The following is a 21,174-nucleotide window of genomic DNA, read 5'->3' as shown; positions in this document are numbered from 1 at the left end:
ACACACACTTCACATATTTATTTCCATACAAGTTAATCTATCTCATACATATTCTGTGTATAATTAACTGAGTGCGGGGATTAGCCCAGTCGTAAAGCGCTCGCTTGACGCGCTATCGGTCTAGGATCGATCTCCGCCGGTGGATCCATTAGGCACCCCGACTGGTATATCAAAGGCCGTGATCCCTTTCTACTAATGGAAAAAAATGTAGCGGGTTTCCTCTCTAAGACTATATGTAAACAATTACCAAATGTTTGACATCCAATAGCCGATAATTAATAAATCATTGTGATCTAGTGGTGTCGTCAAACACAACAAACTGCTTCTTCTATAATTAACTCGGCGTAAATAGCAAGTAAACATCCATGTCGCAAATTCTAGTAAATCTTTATCCAATGAATACTTTTAATACTATGTTGTGGGTAGTGAGTAACAATGCATGCTTACACACACACACACACACACACACACACACACACACACACACACACACACACCACCCCGCCTACGTTTCTAACAGCACACGACAGGATATGAATTTTCGTAAATAGAACTGACATCTTTTGCAGTTCAGTAATGACGACATCCTGTCATTTAAATATAACAATTACACGGTCCGACAAAGACCAAAAAGGACCGAAAGGGGCCGAAAAGGACCAAAAGGGACCGAAATGGACCGACGAAAGAGACCCAAAAGGACCGAAACGGACCGAAAAGGACCGAAATGGGCCAAAATAACACTTAAATGAAACTTTAAAAATCATAACGGAGTTGATAGTACAGCTTAACTTTTACCCAGAATTGTAATTCCATACTATGCAATTACTGTATTGTAGTACATTAATATTATGCAAACAATTAACATTGTATATCTTAGATTGCATATTTCAGAAGTGACAATGCTCCATCCCCAATCAGGAATTTGTTTGTCTTTATAAGTTTGTTTTCTAAAATGTTGGTTGACCACCCCCACTCCCATCGGATGTCCCATCAGTGCCACTCCTGCACATATAAAACACTGGGGGAATGGGTGTCCACCCCTCATACCCATCAATCCAAATTGCTGGCTACTACAGTGGTTTCAAGTTATGTAAAGCCTATACTAATTGTGGTTGCTATATACAGAATACTTATCATAATTTATATTACATACCTTTATGCTTTTGATATTCATTGTGGAACATCCCTTCACAAACATACTGACATTGCCCCCTGCACTGTGAACATGTGCTTTAGGTAGTACTAAACCAAATAACTTCCGGCTGGGTCAAAGTTCGAAGTGGACCAAACTTTTGATAGAGAAGTGAACACCACAAATCCTCTGATTGGTTATAAATCCGAGTGTGTTGGTTGTAAAAAAACAAGTTTCATCTGGTCAAAAAATGTATGCAATTTTATTTCATCTAGTATCACAGTGTCAAGTAGCCTTGTGCTTGGAACATGTATGGGGTACCTGTAAAAAAAAAGTACTCAAATTTTGTGCAAAATTAGGGATGTTGTTAAAACATCTGGTTATACCAAAAATGAGTCACGAAAGGTGCCATTTTCTTCAGTTAATACTTTGAGGTAGGGGTTGTAGTACTGATATTTATGGGTCATAGTTTGGTTGATATATTGCATATAGTGTTTTAAAACACAAACGTTAACATGGTCGTCTATGGAATTTTATTTCGAATAGTCTTACCTTTGAAAAAGTTCGACCCTTACCCCTCTATATCAAAGGGTCTAAAGACTAACCCTAATGCGAGCCCTAAAATTATCTTAACAATTGAAGGCCGGGGTGGGTGTACGAGTCGAACCCATGCTCACTTCGCCAGGCAGTGTAGAAATGGCTGCCTGTAAATTTCCCCTCACTATTTTGCTGTTTATTTTTAGCGCACTGCTCAACAAAACTGACTCCTACACAACTGTTCGCTGACGTGTTGCTGTAGGTATGACTAAGAATTTAGTGGGGGAGGGGGATCGGTGGGTTAGGGTGTCTATTTTTTTTTTTTTTTTTTTTTTCAGTTTTGTTAGCAACAAAAATGCAGGTGAAAGTTTCTATTTAACAATCCTAACATACAAAATGTCGCGACATTTGTTGGTGTTTTTTTGCGGGATTTTGTTAGTAACTAAAATCCTATTTAACAATCCTAACGTATAAATATCGCGTCATAATATTTTGAAATATATTCACACGTGAAATAGAAACATCTACAAGTTACAGTCATACTATTCCCGATTTTAAAAATAGTCCGTTTATCTGTCCGTGTTGGACTTTCCTAGTTCCTCGAGAATAGATATGTTGATTTGAATACGTGACTACGTCGCAAAGTAAACATATTTCTAGTTTAATATATAGCTGTCCTTTATAATGTCATCTTGCTAAGGTCTTTGTGCGCTGGGGTGGGGGTGGGGGATGAGGGGGGGGGGGGGTCATGTGTCAATAGGCAGATGTTTGAAATAAATTGTTTATATTGAATGCTGTGACATATTAAATCGGATTGATTTAAGACCCTCTACATAGTAGTCCATACTGACCCAATCTCTAATGTGAAAACAGGGTCTTGAAACCCATAAGACTCACCCCCCGTACCCCCCCCCCCCCCCCCCCCCCCCCCCCCCCCCCCCCCCGGATCCGCAACTGCTTTATATGGTACTGTTATAGCGGTTGTGTCATTGGTTTTTTAGCGGGAATTTCCATTCACGTGGTAAGGGTAAAAAATAGTAGCTCGAGGTGTGATTATATATACTTGTATACAGGTCACTGAGCAGGAAAACAAACAGGATACGATGTCTTTTGTCATTTTCACTGGGTATTTGAAGTCAGGTAGAATAGGCTGAAATGAGGATGCATGCACAGCAGCGGCCCGACGTGTGATTATAAATACACAAATTACGTAATAGACAGTCGATCAGGACGGACGTGTTAAATATAAATGGTCTGTCTGTGTTCTAACCTGTTAGTGGGAAAATTCATATTGAAATGACAACGGGTCGTTCTCTAAAGAAAAACTGCAAGCGTGTATATTGAATAGAAACTTTCGTAACCAGAAAAGCGTACTTTGACCGGAGTTATATACGAACATGGAAATAAACTAAGATAACCATGACATCTCGTATATTTACGGTTATTTTACTTTGCGTTACAATAAACAGACGACAATAACATTGTGAACTAAATATCTTTTCCCCACAAAACACACAATACTCCCAACTAATTTATATATATATATATATATATAGTACCTTTGTCACGGGGATTCTATAATTCCCGTAACTGAGTAAAACACGATTATCAAAATATCTCTCCTAACTGTATATCTATTAGATCTCTCTGTAACAGGCTGTTAAACCTAGTATGGCTCGTCTCTAGGTATGATCAGAGATACGATCTTATATAAAGTATATATTATTATAGCACGTTAGTTCTCTAGAAAACACAACAAAAACACAATACACTTTGGAAACTGTATTAATCTACGCTGACAAATGTACAGCCGTAGTAGTAAATTAATAACAGCAATAATAACAACCCAGAACTGATCACTTAATTAGTTAATCTCTAGGTGTCTAGTTACACAATATGCGGATCACTTCACCGTTACACCACACCCACACGTGTGATAATTGAGAAACGCTTACAGGAGAAGTTAATTAATAAAGGAATTACAACACCATTCCTAACTGGTTAATTTATAATTAACCCTTACTACTCGTTCAGTAACGTGTGATAATTTAGAACGCTTCTTGGGGAACTTAATTAATAAAGGAATTACAGCTCTATTCCTAACGGGTTAATTTTTAATTAACCCTAACTACTCTTCAGTAATCTTGTAACACAGAATTAATACTTATCACAATAAAGACAATAACCTACAGTTTACCCAGGTCGGCTGGGATGACTGGCTAAGCTTTATATTACCAAATACTCATATAATGTTAGAACAATAAGTCTACGATTTACTTCGTCAGATGACCGAAGACACTGTCTAAAGAATATTGGTATAATACAGTATTAAAATATTTAAGTCACATCAATCACATCAAGGATATACACAGAGCAGAAATGATATTTACCAAAGTCCAAACGGACTAACGTTCCTTCGGAGCCTTCCTATTCGTTCTCCTCGATATCTCTAAATCCTAGCTATTTATTCCAAAATCAGAATTGGCCTGGGGGAACAAGGCGGCACCTCACGTATCATCTCATATTTCATCTCTCCTAGCGTAGGTATTATTTCTCTCTGATCGTCAGACTACTGACGCCATCGTCGCCAAAATCACGGTTGTAAAACCGCACTCGCAGAGGTATTACGTAACTACTCGCCACATGGCCTCCACAGCGGGACTAAGTGCATATTGGAATTACGTAACAAGTTGTCCACCTGGGCTACGGGCAATAAACTGCACACGGCCCTCTAACACAATTAAAATCGCCACAGGCGAAACAAATTAAGAGCATGTACCGTGACCCCCCCCCCCCCCCCACCTCAAAAAGGATATTTCCTCTACTCTAGGAATAGGGAAATATACTACATTAAAACAAAAAGGTGCGTTAACCGACGCATACGGGCATTTATAACACATGTAATAATAAGGTGACTACCAGTAATCACACTGAGTCTCTGAGTCCCTGGTATACAAAAATATATATAAACAAAACAGAAATAAAGAATGTCAACACATTATCATAACGTTCAACTTCGGGACAGGGCATCAGCGATTACATTGGATGTGCCCTTGATATGTTCAATGGTAATTGGGTATTCTTGCAGAAGAAGACTCCACCTCAAAACTCTCTGGTTGGTGGCTTTCATTCTGTGAATGAAAGTAAGCGGATTATGATCAGTAAAGACCACCACTTGGTGTACTGCCGATTTCACGTAGATCTGAAAATGCTTCAGAGCTTGTACCATGGCCAAAGCTTCCTTCTCTATAGTGGAATAGTTCACCTGGTGTTTGTCAAACTTTTTCGAGAAGAAACTTACAGGATGGTCCAGTCCATTTTCGTCTTCCTGGAACAGCACAGCTCCCGCTCCCACGTCACTTGCATCCACAGCTAGCTTGAACGGCATTCGGTAGTCTGGTGCTGCCATCACGGGAGACGAGGAGAGCATCTGCTTGAGACGGTTAAATGACGTCTCGCATTCCTCTGACCACTGGAACTTCGTTTCCTTTTTTTTCAGCGTCGCACATTTTCCAGGTCTTCTCCGACAGGCATGCTTGTCGACGCGGTGTAGCGTTGGGTTCCAAGCGCACATCTTGGCTTAAGGTGTTGGTAACCGTTGGAAGGTTCTGACAAATGGAAACATTGTCTTGTTTCAACGTAGTCAACTTTGCTCGCTGGGGGTTCAAGTCTGCTAGAATCTGGCCGTTGGCCAACTTGATCTCCGCAGTCTTGACGTCATCACAGGAAATTGAGTGTCTCTCAATTTGGACCGGTCTCTCTGGAACTATCGGCAGTCTGTCAAAATAACCTTTTAGCAAATTGATGTGACAATACCTACGTTTCCTAACCCTATCAGGAGTGTTTATCACATACCCTGTCTCATTAACTCGTGTGTGCACAACATAGGGCCCGAAATACCTGTTCTGCACAGAACCCCGTTTAATGGGAAGGTACAGCAGCACCTTATCCCCTGGTTTAAATTCCCGACTCTTAGCCTTTGTCACGGGGATTCTATAATTCCCGTAACTGAATAAAACACGATTATCAAAATATCTCTCCTAACTATATATCTATTAGATCTCTCTGTAACAGGCTGTTAAACCTAGTATGGCTCGTCTCTAGGTATGATCAGAGATACGATCTTATATAAAGTATATATAATATAGCACGTTAGTTCTCTAGAAAACACAACAAAAACACAATACACTTTGGAATCTGTATTAATCTACGCTGACAAATGTACAGCCGTAGTAGCAAAATAATAACAGCAATAATAACAACCCAGAACTGATCACTTAATTAGTTAATCTCTAGGTGTCTAGTTACACAATATGCGAATCACTTCACCGTTACACCACACCCGCACGTGTGATAATTGAGAAACGCTTACAGGAGAAGTTAATTAATAAAGGAATTACAACACCATTCCTAACTGGTTAATTTATAATTAACCCTTACTACTCGTTCAGTAACGTGTGATAATTTAGAACGCTTCTTGGGGAACTTAATTAATAAAGGAATTACAGCTCTATTCCTAACGGGTTAATTTTTAATTAACCCTAACTACTCTTTCAGTAATCTTGTAACACAGAATTAATACTTATCACAATAAAGACAATAACCTACAGTGTACCCAGGGTCTTCTAGGATGACTGGCTAAGCTTTATATTACCAAATACTCATATAATGTTAGAACAATAAGTCTACGATTTACTTCGTCAGATGACCGAAGACACTGTCTAAGGAATATTGGTATAATACAGTATTAAAATATTTAAGTCACATCAATCACATCAAGGTTATACACAGAGCAGAAATGATATTTACCAAAGTCCAAACGGACTAACGTTCCTCCGGAGCCTTCCTAATCGTTCTCCTAGATCTCTCTAAATTCTAGCTATTTATTCTAAAATCAGAATTGGCCTGGGGGAGAACAAAGCGGCACCTCACGTATCATCTCATATTTCATCTCTCCTAGCGTAGGTATTATTTCTCTCTGATCGTCAGACTACTGACGCCATCGTCGCCAAAATCACGGTCGTCGAAACCGCACTCGCAGAGGTATTACGTAACTACTCGCCACATGGCCTCCACACCTCGCTAAGTGCATATTGGAACGCCAGATCGAGGATGGTCGCGCAGAAGTATTACGTAACAAGTTGTCCACCTGGGCTACGGGCAATAAACTGCACACGGCCCTCTAACACAAGTAAAATCGCCACAGGCGAAAACAAATTAAGAGCATGTACCGTGACACACCCCCACCTCAAAAAGGATATTTCCTCTACTCTAGGAATAGGGAAATATACTACATTAAAACAAAAGGTGCGTTAACCGACGCATACGGGCATTTATAACACATGTAATAATAAGGTGACTACCAGTAATCACACTGAGTCTCTGAGTCCCTGGTATACAAATAAAATATATATAAACAAAACAGAAAAAAATAAAGAATGTCAACACATTATCATAACGTTCAACTTCGGGACAGGGCATCAGCGATTACACTGGATGTGCCCTCGATGTGTCCAATGGTAATTGGGAATTCCTGCAGAAGAAGACTCCATCTCAAAACTCTCTGGTTGGAGGCTTTCATTAGGATGGTCCAGTCCGTCTTCGTTTTCCTGGAACAGCACAGCTCCAGCACCCACGTCACTGGCACCCACAGCTAGCTTGAAAGGCACTCGGTAGTCTGGTGCTGCCATCACCGGAGACGAGTAGCGCCTCTGCTTGAGCCGGTTGAATGACTTCTCGCATTCACCTGACCAATGGAACTTCGTGTTCTTCCTTTTCAGCGTCGCACGTTTTCCAGGTTTTCTCCGATAGGCATGCTGTCGAATCTGTGTAGCGTTGGGTTCCCAGCGCACATCTTGGCTTAAGGTATTGGTAACCGTTGGAAGGTCCCGACAAATGGAAACATTGTCTTGTATCAATGTAGTCAGCTTTGCTCGCTGGGGGTTCAAGTCTGCTAGAATCTGGCCGTTGGCCAACTTGACCTCTGCAGTCTTGACGTCATCACAGGAAATTGAGTGTCTCTCAATTTGGACCGGTCCCTCTGGAACTATCGGCAGTCTGTCAAAATAACCTGTTAGCAAATTGATGTGACAATACCTACTTTTCCTAACCCTATCAGGAGTGTTTATCACATACCCTGTCTCATTAACTCGTTTGTGCACAACATAGGGCCCGAAATACCTGTTCTGCACAGAACCCCGTTTAATGGGAAGGTACAGCAGCACCGTATCCCCTGGTTTAAATTCCCGACTCTTAGCCTTCCTATCAAACACTGATTTTATTTTGCTCTGAGCATGGCTCAGTTGCGTCCTAGCTAGTTCGGTCGCCGGCAACCTCCGATTTCTAACTCTCTTATTTATTAATGCTCCCTTGTCCACAGTTAACAAGGTAGTGCGAACTGCCAACAAATTTGGATCAGCCCCCTGCTCTAGTACTAACTCTTGTCTAATACAAGGTAAGTCCCCTCTATCAAACACAACTGGTTCAATTCCCCTCTGCGGGAGATCAACAGGTTCCACCACATTTAATTCCTCAGTTGACTTGTCTACAATTTTACTGATAACCTCATCCACTCCAAGTTCATGGCTCACACACGTATCAGACAAATCACAAATATCCTCTGCGTCTTGTGCTAACCTACTGGTCATATCCCTAGTCATTACACACGCAGGATATTTAATCTCATCAACCTCACACTCTTCTATTGGTAACGTGCTGTCTTTAATTAACAGTTGGTCACATTTCGGCTGACAACACTGACTAGTCAAATCATTTCCCAACAAAACTCCTATGTTTTCAACAGGCAAGTCCTTCACAACACCCATAACGACTGGTCCCGTCACAAACTTCGAACACAAGAAAACCTTATGTAACCGTACAACCATATTTTCTCCAGTAACCGAGGTTAAAACCAAACTACGTCCTATGTCTGAATTTTCAATACCAGCTAAACACTCTTGCGTTATCAGACTCTGACTACACCCGGTATCTCTATAGATTGATATTGCCTTAGGACACGACTCTTGTTTCACATCACAAACCATACCCGTAGACACATACGGGTTTACTTTCTCTGCCATGGGACTAACCATTAACTCTCTCGCTAACGGAGCTGACCTCACTAAACCGACCACTTGCGCATTATCGCGTTTCCTTTTAAAACAGTCCCCGATAAGATGGTTATCCTTTTTACAGTAACTGCAGTGTGGACGAAAAGTTCGTGCATTGGCTGATAATGCAGGTCTATCCTTACTTTGCCCACCAGGTGCATTCCTTGCCTGACTAGCTGACCAACTAGATGACTCTCCCCGATAGTTACTTTCCCGGGAAAAACCTGGCTGAAATTTCTTCTTATCACCCTGTTGTAAAGAGCTACCCGGTACTGCCTGAGCTTTGTGTATTAACACGTAATCATCTGCCACTATACCTGCCTCCTCTATCTTTTTGACATCACGATCCTCTAAATGAATACGTAAGCTAACTGGTAATCCATTTTTAATGTCCTGTAAGATCAACAACTCCCGTAACTCGGTATATGACTCTACCTGATGAGACACCACCCATTTATCAAACATCCCTGCCTTCTTAGCCACAAACTCACTATAAGACTGACCCTGCGTTTTTCTCAACTCGCTATACCGTAAACGATAATCCTCAGGTCGTAATTCATAAGCCCTCAACACTGCAGCCTTAACTAAGTCGTACTGACTTGCTCGCTCATCACTCATTGAATTATAGGCTATACTAGCCTTCCCCTTAAACTTAGACACGGCTAACAATGTCCACTTAGACTCCGGCCAATTTAGCTGCTTAGCGGCCCGTTCAAAAAGTTGAAAGAACATATCTATTTCCTCGTCATCAAATACCGGCACTGATCTATAAGCCTCCGACATGTTAAACCCATTTCCTGCCTCACGTCTAACTTCTTCAGTATTCAACTTTAACTCATGTTCCACTTTTAATTTTTCTAACTGGAATTCTCTATTCCTTTCTTCTTTCTCTCTATCCCTATCTTCTCTTTCTCTCTCTCTCTCTCTGTCCCTCTCTTCTCTTTCTCTCTCTCTCTCTCTATCCCTCTCTCTATCTTCTCTATCCCTATCTCTATCTTCTCTATCTCTATCTTCTTTCTCTCTATCTCTATGTCTATCTTCTCTATCTCTCTCTTCTCTTTCTCTCTCTCTCTCTCTATCCCTATCTTCTTTTTCTCTATCTCTATCTTCTCTTTCTCTCTCCCTCTCTCTATCTAATGCACGTTCTTCTCTTTCGTACTCAAGCTTTTTAAAAGATAACTGTTGTTCCATACTCAAGTCACTTATCTCTATCTCTGGAACAATCTCACTGTCTTCCATAACAGGCCTATCACCAAAAACTTCCTGGATAATAATTGTCTTTATATCACCTAAGGTTTTAGCTGATGTTAAATCAATTTCTCGCTCACCCGCGATTTCAACTAACTCGGCCTTACGTGCTCGCTTAATCTCCATTACACTGAGCGTAGGCCTATCCAGCAAATTCTTATCCATGTTTAGATATGACGCACTTAATATTAATTAATTTTCTAGTGAACAACGTGCTACTTCTGGTAAATTTGTAAAAATAATTTATAAAGCCCCCATTTACAAACAATACTTTTTTTAAATATGCATGTCCCGTTTCAGATCCGGGACGAGCGCCCAATTTTCTACTCCTGTCACGGGGATTCTATAATTCCCGTGACTGAATAAAACACGATTATCAAAATATCTCTCCTAACTATATATCTATTAGATCTCTCTGTAACAGGCTGTTAAACCTAGTATGGCTCGTCTCTAGGTATGATCAGAGATACGATCTTATATAAAGTATATATAATATAGCACGTTAGTTCTCTAGAAAACACAACAAAAACACAATACACTTTGGAATCTGTATTAATCTACGCTGACAAATGTACAGCCGTAGTAGCAAAATAATAACAGCAATAATAACAACCCAGAACTGATCACTTAATTAGTTAATCTCTAGGTGTCTAGTTACACAATATGCGAATCACTTCACCGTTACACCACACCCGCACGTGTGATAATTGAGAAACGCTTACAGGAGAAGTTAATTAATAAAGGAATTACAACACCATTCCTAACTGGTTAATTTATAATTAACCCTTACTACTCGTTCAGTAACGTGTGATAATTTAGAACGCTTCTTGGGGAACTTAATTAATAAAGGAATTACAGCTCTATTCCTAACGGGTTAATTTTTAATTAACCCTAACTACTCTTTCAGTAATCTTGTAACACAGAATTAATACTTATCACAATAAAGACAATAACCTACAGTGTACCCAGGGTCTTCTAGGATGACTGGCTAAGCTTTATATTACCAAATACTCATATAATGTTAGAACAATAAGTCTACGATTTACTTCGTCAGATGACCGAAGACACTGTCTAAGGAATATTGGTATAATACAGTATTAAAATATTTAAGTCACATCAATCACATCAAGGTTATACACAGAGCAGAAATGATATTTACCAAAGTCCAAACGGACTAACGTTCCTCCGGAGCCTTCCTAATCGTTCTCCTAGATCTCTCTAAATTCTAGCTATTTATTCTAAAATCAGAATTGGCCTGGGGGAGAACAAAGCGGCACCTCACGTATCATCTCATATTTCATCTCTCCTAGCGTAGGTATTATTTCTCTCTGATCGTCAGACTACTGACGCCATCGTCGCCAAAATCACGGTCGTCGAAACCGCACTCGCAGAGGTATTACGTAACTACTCGCCACATGGCCTCCACACCTCGCTAAGTGCATATTGGAACGCCAGATCGAGGATGGTCGCGCAGAAGTATTACGTAACAAGTTGTCCACCTGGGCTACGGGCAATAAACTGCACACGGCCCTCTAACACAAGTAAAATCGCCACAGGCGAAAACAAATTAAGAGCATGTACCGTGACAGCCTTCCTATCAAACACTGATTTTATTTTGCTCTGAGCATGGCGCAGTTGCTTCCTAGCCTTCCTATCAAACTCTGATTTTATTTTGTTCTGAGCATGGCTCAATTGCGTCCTAGCTAGTTCGGTCGCCGGCAACCTCCGATCTCTAACTCTCTTATTTATTAATACTCCCTTGTCCACAGTTAACAAGGTAGTGCGAGCTGCCAACAAATTTGGATCAGCCCCCTGCTCTAGTACTAACTCTTGTCTAATACAAGGTAAGTCCCCTCTATCAAACACAACTGGTTCAATTCCCCTCTGCGGGAGATCAACAGGTTCCACCACATTTAATTCCTCAGTTGACTTGTCTACAATTTTACTGATAACCTCATCCACTCCAATTTCATGGCTCACACACGTATCAGACAAATCACAAATATCCTCTGCGTCTTGTGCTAACCTACTGGTCATATCCCTAGTCATTACACACGCAGGATATTTAATCTCATCAACCTCACACTCTTCTATTGGTAACGTGCTGTCTTTAATTAACAGTTGGTCACATTTCGGCTGACAACACTGACTAGTCAAATCATTTCCCAACAAAACTCCTATGTTTTCAACAGGCAAGTCCTCGGGGAAAAGATTGGGGTAGTGATGAGTATTTAAAGCTGCAATGCTCACAATGCTGCTTCATTTCTGTTTCTACGTAGACGAGTTACAAGATGCCAAGACTAAGCCTGCCGAATCGAAACATTGCAATAGGCAGCGGCCAGTTAGGTGAATCGCAGTCAGCAGTCGCACGCCACATGAACGTCCATCAGAGCACCATTTCACGTATCTTGGACAGGTACCAGCGGTTTTAATCAGCTCAAGACCGGCCCCGCAGTGGAAGACCTCGCATAACAACTGCAGCACAAGATCGCTACATCCGGGTTCTGCACTTGCGTCACCGAACTGCCACAGCAACGAACACTGCTGGATGCATACCTGGTTTGAGAAGGGTGTCTGCACAAACCATTCGGAACCGACTTCCAGAAGCTGGTTTACGGACTAGGAGACCGTATGTTGGGCCTGTCCTGCGGACGTGGAACTTGGGAAAACTGGCGCTGAGTATAGTTCAGCGACGAGTCACGTTTCCTTCTACAGCGGAGACGTGATGGGCGACAACGTGTGTACAGACGCCGCAATGAACGTTTTGCCAACAACTGCGTCGCCCAAGTTAACAGATTCGGTGGAGGGAGTGTCATGATGTGGGGAGCCATCTCATACACAGTCAGAAGTGACCGTGTGTTCGTTCAAGGCAACCTGACAGCTGTACGCTACCGGAATTAAATTCTTCGCCATCAGATGTTTCCCATTTTGGATCGACAGAGAGAACTCTTTCAGCATGACAATGCCAGGCTGCATACGGCACGTGTAACAATGGATTTCCTACAGAATGAGAATGTGCTGCCATGTCCATCAAGGTCGCCAGATCTTAACCCCATTGAACATCTATGGGACGAACTGGACAGACGTGTACGCCAGCATGACCCGGAGCCTCAGACGCTTCTGCAACTGTCACATGCACTGCAGGAAGAATGGGCTAGGATTCCACGTGCCCGGATTCAGAGACTCATTCAGTCTATGCCACAGAGATGTCGCGCAGTGATTGCTGCTGCTGGTGGCCACACAAGGTACTGATTTCAGCGCCCTCTTGCGACGCTGTTTGGTGACGAAAACGCCTCCACTGCCGTCAGTCCATAGCAAGAACATTGTCACATACTCATGTCAAATTTGACTGTGATACGATCGTAAATAACGAAGTTATGCCACTTTGTATTAAAGAGATAATTCCATGAATATTTCACCTATGCGATTCTTTATATATATATATATATATATATAGTGTGTGTGTGTGTGTGTGTGTGTGTGTGTGTGTGTGTGTGTGTGTGTATGTGTGCGCGTGTGTGTGTGTGTGTTTTAGTTTGTTTTTGCAACGTGGTGGTATTTTGATATGTTGCAATCCTATTTTATTCCCGATTAGATACGCTTTATTATTCGGTCGTGGGGGTGGGGTGAGTGTGGGGAGACGTTTTAAAGATGAGCTTTATGATGGTACGTGAAGTAAATATCAATTTGATTAAAATTAGGTCCTCTACGTGTGATCAGTATAAATATTATTACTTGTATACAAGTGACTAAGGAGATTAAGCAGACCAACAAACAGAAAACATTTCAACCTCTGATACACGACCTCCTCCCATCCCCTTCCCTCCTTCCTCTCTCTCTCTCTCTCTCTCTCTCTCTCTCTCTCTCTCTCTCTCTCTCTCTCTCTCTCTCTCTCTCTCTCTCTCTCTCTCTCTCTCTCTCTCTCTCTCTCTCTCTCTCTCTCTCTCTCTCTCTCTCCCTGCCCATGGAAAAGCCTCAAATTGACCATTCTAACGCGCCTCGGTTTATCGCTCCCATATATTCCTGTAATTATTTCAATCATTATATATCTAATCCGTAATTTAAAAAGAAGGTTTCATCTTACCTTTTGCCGAAGATGTTCGAACGTATTTTCCATTGGGTAAAATAGAAACACTTGGCAAGTACGTGAAGTCTCCGCAGTGTCCATAGTCTCCGAATTATTTATTAATTAATGTATTATGTGTGGAAGTAAGAGCATGACCAAAACTTGGGATTCTAAAATTAAAAAATCCGAATTTTAAAATAAAAATGCTCAGATGAGTTTTAAGGGCAATTTAGTGGTTGCGCTGCAGTTCCGTTTGGAACATTTTGGGTGATACATTTGTGTGAAAGATGAATTATATATATATATATATATATATATATATATATATATATATATATATATATATATATATATATATATCGTACCGTCATACAATTTCGATCGACATATGTTTTCAATACTTTGTTTGTAACTGCATGTATCGCGAGATTATGCGAGATATTACGTCACTATCAGCCTGAACATAAACAACGAAGTGGCTTTTTCTTCACAATATTAAAAATGCTGTCAAGCTGCCAACTTTATGTTTTAATTATGATACCATAAATAATGTTCATGTTATCAGTTTTTCGTAATGCAATATTTTGGTACTAATGAAATGCCTCACATAGCGAAATCCAGGTATCACAAATCCCTGCAAAGTTATCGTCTGCAACACTGACATCTGACCTGCCAAAGTTAGACGATATACCACGTGATCATTACACTGAACAATAACATTTATGGAAGGCTGGTTGGGTTACCTCTTATGTCATTCACAGCAAAGTTCTTTTCGGTAATTCTGGTGGGGGTCATGTTTACATGTGCATTAAATTTACTACAAATAAAGGTAGTTTGGTGGAATTAGATTTTTTGAAAATATATAGTTCTGTACCTCTGTCAGAGTACTTAAGGTGACAATCAAAATGTTGGTGTCGTTGATACGTATAAGAAGAGGATTAGACATTAGCCCGTGACGAAAACATAATATAAATATGTTTTCAGTGAACACTGTCTATTGGTCTGAAGATTATTCAATATTTGTTTACAAGTTGCAAACAGTTTATGATTTTATTTTCAAATGAAGATTTTGATGTAAATTATTGCACGGAGTATAGACCCTTCACTGCCATAACAAGGACAAAAATAGACAGCCAATGAAATTATCGAAAACATACGACGTTTGTGAAAATATAGCGGAGACACCTGTACGACTTAGCAGGCAGTGTTTTTGGAGGAAAACTTGGCGTTCATGGGAAATTATCACTGTTTTTCACAATAAACTAATGTGACATGAGAAAGGTAAAGCAGTATTGTATGTACGAAATATTGTTTATATTATATTTTAATTTTTTGCTTATCATATGAAAACATATGACGCCAGGTTATATATATATATACTACTCAAAAGAATTTAAGGGTCAAAATTTATAACCAAATAATTTTCAGAGTGTATTAGATTGATGATGTAAACTACACCAAAATTTTTATTTATTGTTCCATATTTACAAAAAACACACAAATAAACGTCATTGTATACAAGAAAGTCACATGACATGCTGTCAAAGTTGAAGGTTGTCAAACATGGATTTTACACATTAGAACATTCGGTTAATAGTGTGTGAATCCACCCCTGGCGCGAATACACTCGGCACATCGTTGCCTCATGCTGTTGATCAGACGTCTGAAGAACTCTTGGGGAATGGCCTGCCACTCTGCCATAAGAAGTTGACCCAGATCATGAAGGTTGGCCGGAGGGGCATGGTTATCCCGAACTCTCCTGCCTAATTCGTCCCAGGCGTGCTCTATTGGGGCCAAGTCAGGCGAATATGCTGGCCAATCCATCCTGGCGATACCTTGTTGTCTGAGAAAGTCCGTTACCACCCTGGCGCGGTGGGGTCTGGCATTGTCATCCTGCAGAACTGCCCCGCCGCCAATCTGCTGAAGGCCTGGGAGAACCAACGGCCGGATAATCTCATTCAGATAGCGGATTCCATTCATATTGCCATCCACCACATAGAGGGGGGTCCTGTGGTGGATAGAGATGCCGCCCCACACCATGACGCTGCCACCACTGAACCGGTGACGTTGTCTAACGTTAACGTCAGCGAAGCGCTCCCCAGGACGTCTGTAGACACGAACCCGACCGTCGTTGAACTGGAGACTAAACCTGGACTCATCAGTGAACATTACTCGGCCCCACTGAACACGTTGCCACCGCAGATGAAGCGTGCACCAGTGACGTCTGGCCGTTCTGTGACGTGGTAGGAGTGGTGGTCGAACAGCCTGGCGACGGCAGCGTAGATTATTGGCTCTCAGACGATTGCGTATGGTTTGATCAGACACTCGAGTTCCAGTCGCAGTCCGCAGATTGTCACGTAATCGGCGTGCAGTGGTTGTGCGTTGACGTAGAGCCATATTGGTGATGTAGCGGTCCTCTCTATTTGTTGTGCTTCGGGGTCTTCCCGAACGTGGACGATTTGGAACAGAATTCGTTGCTTGGTACCGTTGCCACAGTCGGCCAACGACACTCTGAGCAATATTTCTTTGCAAGCAATAGCCCTTCCTCGATCTTCGATAGTCAGTTGAAGTCGTACCATTGTCGAATTTGGAGTGTGCACCGTACGCGAACGCAAGCTCCAATTATACGGAAATTCAGCATTGGGAACATGGAATACACGTGCAAAGCGTGCAAATGAAGCGCTTTGTGAAAAAAGCAAGTTATGGACACTTAGCAGACCTTTCGCTTTCTCCCTAATTTACGTGCAAATGTAAGCATGTTTTCGCCATTAGAACTAGTCGACAGTGTCAATGACAGTGGATTTTAATTCATTTATGGGTTGCTTAGACCCACTTTCGTCAAAATGGAACAATACCATGCGTGACATTATGGTCTAGCTAATATAATTGACATTCAGAAAATAATGTCGAAAATATCGTCTGACCCTTAAATTCTTTTGAGTAGTATATATTCAGTGTATTTTTCAGATCACATTCTTTAAGAATTTGATAACTTTGCAAATTAGATGTAAATTAATCGAGGTCACGGAACTAGGTTTATTGACATTTAAGCAAACGTACCAGGGTGACATAATTGACGTATGCATTCATAATCATCAAATAAAAATATTTCAATAGCAATTTTACATCGAAAGCTGTCCAGCGTCCAGAAAACATAAAACGTTACTCACTAGTTTATTTTGATGCAAGGACATCCAAAATGACGTCATTCGAGTTTGACGTCATATCCATTGAAGAAGATAACGCGCCACATATTCTTACGTCATTTGAATATCTAATAATCGCTGCGTCTATACCTTACAAAAATCACGTTGTATTAAGCTTGAGATTATATGATACAAATATTATTACCCTTGTGTTTCTGTATCGTCAATATCATATATTAGGAATAAAGATAATGTATTCTTATGCCTAATATATGACATTGACGATACCGGAAAACACTCTGGTAATAATAATAATAATAATATATATATATAAAGAGAGAGAGAGAGAGAGAGAGAGAGAGAGAGAGAGAGAGAGAGAGAGAGAGAGAGAGAGAGAGAGAGAGAGAGAGAGAGAGAGAGAGAGAGAGAGAGAGGAGATTTGTCACGAGTATTTTTTAATATGGAAAATATATATGGAGTCTATGTTAATCGGTATTTGTCGAGGCTCTGCCGAGACAAATACCGATTAATAGACGAGGTTGATATTTTACATATTAAAAAACACGAGTAGCGAATTCTATTTATCCTATAACACTTCTAAAATAACATTTTAAAGTTGCAGTGTCTGGTTACCATATAATAATATCATGCACAAATATGAAATACAAGTTAAACTACACTTTTAAGAAATTCCTGTGTGTTCGCTATGAACGAAGAACGTCAAAAGTATACGCTCGATTCGTCGCCTGTGCGGCCATTGCTCAGCAAACCACAAACGACAGCCTGTTGTCAATTTCAGTTCACAGGTGCGTTTGCGGATTTGAAATTGTAGGGTTCGTCTCAAGAAATGAAATGAGAAATCTTGCGCTGTACAAAGAACGTTCGGTTGAGGATACGTACTATTCTTTCGTTAAAACCGTTTTTGATCTTGACAACGTATTATCGACAATCGTACCTTCCTATTTAAGAAATAATATTTTATAAAGTGTTAGTAGAACTTTCAAAGTTTAGTTTGTATAACACATTGATCATGTATATATTTTTAATAAAATACTCTAAAGTAAAAAATGAGCGTTTTAATTTTTTAATGTTCCGTGTGGTAAAATCAACAAATTCAAATAAATATTATTTCTTAATTATAAGCACGAACAAATCTACAAATGAATAAAGGAGAATTAACATTACTCATAGTAAATAATCTGTCAAGGAGTATAGGTAGTACTAAACCAAATAACTTCCGTCCGGGTCAAAGTTCGGGGTGCACCGAACTTTTAATAGAGAAGTGAACACCACAAGTCCTGTGATTGGTGATCAACGTGAGTGTATCGGTTGTAAAAAAAAAAGTTTCATCTGCGTTAAAAATGCATGCAATTTTAATTTCATCTAGTACCAATGTGTCAAGTAGCCTTGCGCATGGAACATGGGGTAGCTGTAAAAAAAAAGAGTACTCACATTTTGTGAGGAACTAGGGTAATCATAGACGCTAACCGTTATCTCAGAAATGAGTAGCTTGACCCCCAATTGTTTTCTGATTCACTTTAAGGGTGAGGGGTGGTAGTATTTATATCCGTGGTGTTTATGTCGATTGATAAGCTGCAGGTAGGATTGTTAGCCACATATGTTACTATTGTCGTCTATGGGATTTGATTTGGTAGTATACACAATATAGAATTAGCAGGCATCGAAAATACCAAGCAAAACATGTGGATCATTTTAGTTTTTATTTACCAAAAATACGTTAGTACACCACCTATGTTAATTATTTAGGTATTAAACAATAAAATATTGACGAGAAAACCCAACTTAAAGCACAATAATATAGGCACCTTATGGACTAAAGAAACATATATAAAACTACTGTTATGCTATAAAACAAAATTAAAAACAAATTAAGGGGCGGGACGTAGCCCAGTGGTAAAGCGCACGCCTGATGCGCGGTCGCTTTAGGATCGATCCCCGTCGTTGGGCCCATTGGGCTATTTCTCGTTCCATCCAGTGCACCACGGCTGGTATATCAAAAGCCGTGGTATGTGCTATCCTGTATGTGGGATGGTGCGTATAAAAAGTCCCTGGCTACTAATGGAAAATTGTAGCGGTTTTCCTCTCTAAGACTATAAGATAAACTTGTCAAATGTTCGATAGCCGTAAATCAATTTGTGTTCTAGTGGTGTCGTGAAACAAAACAAACTTTTACTCATAGCAAATAACCAGTCGTGGAGTATACAATTAGCATGCATGGAAAATACCACGCAGAACATGTGGAGCATTTTGTGTTTTATTGACAAACAATACGTTAGTACACTACAATTTTATGTGTAGATTATAATCCACACATAAAATCTACCCAACTTAAAATAATCTAAATGTAAACAGAAAATCAACGTTCGGCACAATAATACATATAAGTATCTTCCGGAGTAATGAAACACATATAAAAGTATTGTGTTATGGGATGAAACAGACAATAAACAAGTTAAAGAAAGACAACTCTGTAGTAACCAATCAATGTCCACGCAGAGATAAAAAGTAAGATAAAGAGTATAAAGTTTGTTTTGTTTAACGACACCACTAAAGCACATTGATTAATTAATCACGGTCTATTGGGTGTCAAATATATGGTAATTCTGACAGATAGTTATCAAAGGAAACCTGATCAATTTTTCCATTAGCAGAAAAATATATTTTATACAGGAAAGCACATACCACGGCGGCACGGCCTTTGACCAGTTGTGGTGCACTATTATGAACGAGAAAAAAACCCAATCAGTTGAATGGACCAATTTAAAGAAAGACAACTCTGCGGTAACCCATCACAGTCTAAGACGAGATAAAAAGATAGATAAAAACGAACTGGAGGGTAAAGAATAATGGAAAACTAAAATAACAGAACATTTTAAAATATACATATCCTTTTGGGTGTTTACTTATATTTTAAATGCATTTGAAGACAGTTCATTTTAGATATAATCAAGAAAACTGAATGTATTAGAGTATTAATTGTGAAAGGCACTGAAAGTTGTAAAACGAATATACAGACATAGTACTAATAGAGAAAACAAAACATAATAAACTGACATCAACCAAATAACGAATTCTGCCCACAGTTTTAAAGCAAATACGTCTAATGTCACACTTAATAGCACTGGAAGGTTATTTACCACTAAAATAGCCAACACAGTATTGTAATCCATTTTAAAGCAAATACGTCTAATACAAACAAAGCAAAAATTAAAAGAAAACAAAACCATATTATGTGAATATGCAAACGACTATCAAAGTACTGGAAAGAGTATTTACTGTTATGGACAGTGAAACAAGACCGACACAGATAGATATTCTGAGAAAGTCTACATTACAAGAGCATTCAGTTCTCATGGTAACAAGCGACAAAACTAGTAAAAAAAACTTTTTTTAATAAAAACAAAGCAAAAAACCAACAACAAAAAAACAAAACGATATTATGTGATATGCCAATGTATCAAAGTACTGGAAAGAGTATTTTACTGTTATGAACAGTAATAGAGACAGACAAACATAGATATTTGAAAAAGTCTACATTACAAGAACATTCAGCTATCATTGTAACTAGTAAACAAATTAATTTAATACAAACAAAGCAAAAAACCAACAACAACAAAAACGAAAAGAAAAGAAAACCATAGTATGTGGATATCCAAAGGACTATCAATGTATCAAAATACTGTCTTCAACAGATTTTATCGGACCCGAGGACAAAAAATCCCGATTGAAGGACTCGCATCATTATTATGAAAATAAATCTTCAATGACGACCTTATAAAATATCCCCGCCATTTTAAACTTGCTAAGTAGATGGAAACAACTCGCCGTGCACATTAAGAAAAAGTATTGTCTTAACGTGCCCCGTGCACTACAACGACATGTATTCTGGAGGTCTATACCTGTACCTTTATACGT

This window comes from Gigantopelta aegis, chromosome 7 (genome assembly GCF_016097555.1).
Source record: "Gigantopelta aegis isolate Gae_Host chromosome 7, Gae_host_genome, whole genome shotgun sequence".
NCBI lineage: Eukaryota > Metazoa > Mollusca > Gastropoda > Neomphalida > Peltospiridae > Gigantopelta > Gigantopelta aegis.
This window is presented reverse-complemented; position numbering follows the sequence as displayed.